This window comes from Mobula birostris, chromosome 6 (assembly GCF_030028105.1).
Source record: "Mobula birostris isolate sMobBir1 chromosome 6, sMobBir1.hap1, whole genome shotgun sequence".
NCBI classification, from domain to species: domain Eukaryota; kingdom Metazoa; phylum Chordata; class Chondrichthyes; order Myliobatiformes; family Myliobatidae; genus Mobula; species Mobula birostris.
The window spans coordinates 3,504,887-3,510,062 of record NC_092375.1 but is presented as its reverse complement, the minus strand read 5'-3'; the positions used below and the strand labels follow the sequence as shown (position 1 = coordinate 3,510,062).

Here is a 5,176-nt window from a genome sequence, read left to right as displayed (position 1 = left end):
ACCATAAAATGCAAACAGATAGATCACATTTTGTGGTACATGTGAGATTAATCACTTCTTCAACAGCAAATGAAAGCATTCACTCTGCATCATTTATTTGTAAAATATAATACAGGCGGAACATTTTCAACTTGCCAAGATGCAATTTTGATTCTGGGTTTGTACTGAAATATCTCTCAGACCATGGCAGCCTACATGTATCATGAGTATACAGTTAGGGGTTATTCCAGTTCACAGCTCACTCACTGTTAAGACCCACACAAGTCTCACCTATGGAACATCCAATAAGCTACAGAACATCTGGTCAGGTTTCTGATGAGGCTGGAGCAAAGCAGGATGAGATGTATCTGAATAGAGGTGTACAACCTGATAAGAGGCATAGATAGAGTGGACAGCCAGAGGCATTTTCCCAGGGTGGAAATGGCAAATAGGTGATTAGAGGAAAGTATAGGTGATATCAGAGCGTGGTGGGTGCATGGAACACACTAACAGGGGTGGTAGTGGTGGAGGCAGATACATTAGGGACATTTAAGAAACTCGTATGCACATGGATGATAGAAAAATGGAGCACTATGGGGGAGGGAAGAGTTAAATTGATCTTGGAGTGGGTTAAATACTTGGCTCAACGTTGTGGGTCAAAGGGCCTGTGCTGTTCTATGTCCTATAAAAAATAACGGAATCTGGCTGGAGGAGTGCAGAAGAGGAGACAAAAGCATACTTCACTATGCCCAGACTTCACCTTCATCTACTTTGAAACTACTCTGAACAAAAAGGTGTGAGATGGGCATGGCCCCACAGGGAGGACTGTTTGTGTCTGGAGGTATCACTAAATGGAAGACAAGACAATTTATTTTTCTTTCTGGACCTGACTTGCCTTCAGCACATCAGTGTTCATTGAACACTGAACATAGAATATCACAGCACAGCACAGGCCATTCAGACATCGATGTTGTACAGACCTTTTCATCTACTCTAAGATCAATCTAATCCTTCCCTCCCACACAGACCTCCATTCTTTTTCATCCATGTGCCTCTGTAAGAGTACCTTAAATGTCCCTATTGTACCACCACTGGTAGGGATTCCATGCCCTTAAATATCCCTGGTGTATCTGCCTTTACCACCACCACGGGCAGGGATTACATGCCCTTCAATGTCCCTATTATATCTAACTTTACCTCCACATTGTCAGGGATTCCATTCTCTTAAATGTCCCTAGTGTATCTGTCTCTGCCTCCACCACTGGTAGGGCTCCCATGCACTCACTACTCTAATGTAAAAGAAACTTCCTCTGCTCTATGTTCCTCCAAGCACCTTAAAATTATACCCCGTTGTATTAGCCATTACCACCCTGGGAAAAAGTCTCTGGCTGTCCACTCGACCTAAGCCTCTTATCATCTTGTACACCTCTATTAAGTCACCTCTCATTCTCCTTCGCTCCAACGAGAAAAACCCTTGTCCTGACGAAGGGTCTCGGCCTGAAACGTCGACTGTACCTCCTCCTAGAGATGCTGCCTGGCCCGCTGCATTCACCAGCAACTTTGATGTGTGTTGCTTGAATTTCCAGCATCTGCAGAATTCCTCGTGTTTGCTCACTCAGCCCTATCCTCATCAGACATACGAGTTCTTTTTCCATTGTGCCTTTGTTTCCCTGCCAGACGAGCAGGTGAGGGGTAAGACCAGGTGAAGGGGTAGGTGGGTGGCTGGAGAAATCGAAAAGCTGCATCAGGATTGGGACAAGCGCATGAGATTGAGACGAGATTTGATAGAAGTATGCAAAATAATGAGGGGTAGAGATAGTGGAGAAAAGACTGGCTGTATTTTCCCCGAGGTTGCATGAGACTAGAACTAGAGGTTATGGGTTAAAGGTGAAAGATGAAACATTTCAGGGGAACTGGAGGAGAACTTTTACACTCAGAGAGTGGTGAGAGTGTGGAATAAGCAGCCAGCAGAAATAGTGGCCATGGGTTTGATTTCAACATTTAAGAGAAGTTTTGATAAGTACTTGAATGGGAGGGGCATGGAGGGCTATGGCCCAGGTGCGAGTCAATGACGGCATAGCAGTACAGTATAGACTAGATGGGCAGAAAGGCCATTTCCTGTGCCATTCTCTGTGACTCTGTGGACGAAGCTACAGAGTGATGCTAGCGAGTTGGTGACCCTTAGCCTGCATGAAGACTGAAATCTGGGAAGTGTGTCCCGAATGGAGATGCCTGGGGAAACTGAGGGATCTTGGGATTGTGTTGCTGGGGACTGAAAGCAGAGCTGTTGCTGAGGCATTGAAGATCAAAGTAAGGGGAACAAATGAACGTATGACAGCCGATGGATTATGGAGTGTGTTTTTGTTCTCCTGATAGGTTAAACATTACAGTTGTAAAGCAGAATTGTTTCAATACATGAACTGTACACTGATAATAGAACAGAGGAATCAGGAGGCTCAGTCAGAGCTGCTTGTACAGGATTATTCCACATTGAGGAGATATCCGGGAGATTAAGTGGGGTGGATTTTGTGAAAATGGTTAATACATTTGTTATACACCATTAAGCTTCCAGAAATGTAATTTTTCACACTGTCATTTGCAAGGCTAATATAGTACAACATGACACACAGTGTATTCTTTATTAAGCTTTGCTGTGTAAATAGTCTGAAGACACTTGAGCAACACTGTCTCACTATATGGCCGCTCCTGCCTGAGTGGTGGTATGCAGATTTCAGAGTGGTAGGGAGAGGGAGAGGGGAGCCCCTCCGTGTCGGTAGGGAGGAGGGAGAGGGGAGCCCCTCCGTGTCGGTAGGGAGAGGGAGAGGGGAGCCCCTCCGTGTCGGTAGGGAGGAGGGTGAAGGGTGAAGGCACCACTCCCCCTGGACATTCTCTCTTCTCTCCCCTTTCACCGAGAAGACACAGAGAAGCCTGAAAGCACGTACTCCAGGATGAAGGTCAGCTTCGAAGCACCGTTAAGCAGGACAATGTACATCTGTACTCATGTTATTCTACAGATACACACTGGAGAGCAGCCTGACAAGCTGCATCACTGCATGGTACAAAAACTGCACTGCAGCAGACCGGAAAGCTCTGCAACATGCAGTCAAAACTGCCCACCGCATCACCAACACTAGCTTACACACCACCGAGGACAAATATACAGAAAGGTGCTGGAACATGGCCAGTAGTATCATATAGGATCTCACCCATCCTGTTCATGAACTCCTTGTCCCACTCCCGTCAGGGAGGAGGCTACGTAGCATCCACACCAGGACCACCAGACTCAAAACAGTTACCTTCCCAAGCAGTGAGGCTGATCAACATTCCACCCACTAACCCACCCCTCCACACCCCCAACCACCACTACTTTATCATTTCCTGACAGAGTCACCTTATGTACAGACACTCCTGTCTGTCTAGCAACATTTTATGGACATACAACCACTCTATGTATATAAGCTATCTTTTGTTTCTATAATTATCGTGCTTTTTTATTGTTTTTTTAATTGCATCATAACTGGAGTAACAATTATTTTGCTCTCTTTTATACCTGACATTAAACAAACTTGAATCTTGAATGATTTCCTTGGATGATGAACTCGTAACGTCACAATTTACCTCATTATGAACTTGCACTTTATTGTCTGCCTGCACTACACTAGATCTGTAACTGTAACACTTCATTCCACATCTGTTCCTGCTTTCCTTTGGACTACCCCAATGCATGGTGGACGGTGGTAGTGAAATGATCTGTTAAGGTGGCATCCAAAATGAAGTTTTTCAGGATAATAGACCAATTTAGCGTTATTTCAATCTACAAGCATATGCCCCAGAAAAAGCCATTTTCATTTTCAGATCTTGGGAAGCACCTCCTGGAGCATGAATTCTGACTGGGAAAGTCCTGCCCAATATGCAACCAAGAGACCAGGAAATGAATATCCTTGTTTAGAGCAATTTCAAAAACTTGGCTGTCAAGTGAAGCTTCAGGAAATGTGAGATTGTTTCATTCCCAAATAAGAAAAACCCAAGGAATAGTGTAGGGAAGTGCATTGTCATGCACTTTGGAAGAAAAAATAAAGGCATAAACTATTTTCTAAACGGAGAGAAAATTCAAAAAAAAAATCAGAGGTGTAAAGGGACTTGGGAGTCCTTGCCCTAAAAGTCAACTTGCAGGTTGAGTCAGTATTAAGAAAGGCAAATACAATACAAAGGAAAGTGCAACTAAAAAATCAATAGAAGGGAAAAGCTGAACGCTGGAGAGAAAACTGGCTGCAGCCCAGGGCCGCAAACCGGCACCACTCAGCCATGTCAGCTAACACCCCTCTCAAAGGGATTTTAAAGAACAGGAAGGCAGCACTGTGTCAACAGAACACGGCTCTAGATCGATCTGTCGAGGAAGAGGAGGAGTCCAATAAAAAGACACAAAAATGGGATGAGATGAACATTCTTGCTACTTATCATCCAGAAGGAAAGGACTATGGGTTAATGAAAATGGATGAGCCCAGTACACGTACAGCAGGATAATAGGAGGTGATGATGATGATGAAGAAGCTGCAATCAGTGACTCTGAATCAAATATAAATATTACCTCAGAAATACTGGTTAAAAAGTTGACAGCAGCTGAGGGAAATAATCCTAAAATCTTAAAGGAAGAAAGCAGTGAAGAGGAGGAAGAATTAACACAAGAAGAACAAGAAAACGAGAAACAGTTTGAAGTGAAGAGGAAAATGCACTACAATGAAGGCATGAATATCAAATTAGCAAGACAGTTAATAGCCAAGGAACTTGAAGATGAAGATGAGGATGACTTGAAAGAATCCCCAGACTTAAAGGACTTTCAAGATGATACAGATGAAGAACTTTCTGAAAATGAAGACCCAGAGCAAAGCCACTCTTAAACTCTGACACAAAATATTCCAGTTAACAGCATTAGCCATCTTAAGTTTTTCACTTATCGATATGCTGTTGTGTTTTGTGGACAGTTGAACTTAAGATCAGAGAAGAGAAGTTTCATCTGTGCAGTCAGAATTTGGCTGTCATGTATTTCTACAGTAATGTAAATAAAATATTTTTGAGAGGTGGGCGGTAGGTTGCTAGTCTGCCTGTATTTTTACGCTCTCACCAGAACTGGATCAGTGATGAAACACTTTTCTGGAAATTGCAATAGTACTGGAGCATAAAACAGAACACACTTTAA

The 5,176-nt window shown here is 43.5% G+C and overlaps 1 pseudogene; it reads left to right on the top strand.

The window, feature by feature from the left end:
• The first annotated feature begins 4,284 nt into the window (after positions 1-4,284).
• Positions 4,285-4,877, top strand: LOC140199695 (protein phosphatase inhibitor 2 pseudogene; annotated as a pseudogene).
• Positions 4,878-5,176: the final 299 nt, after the last annotated feature.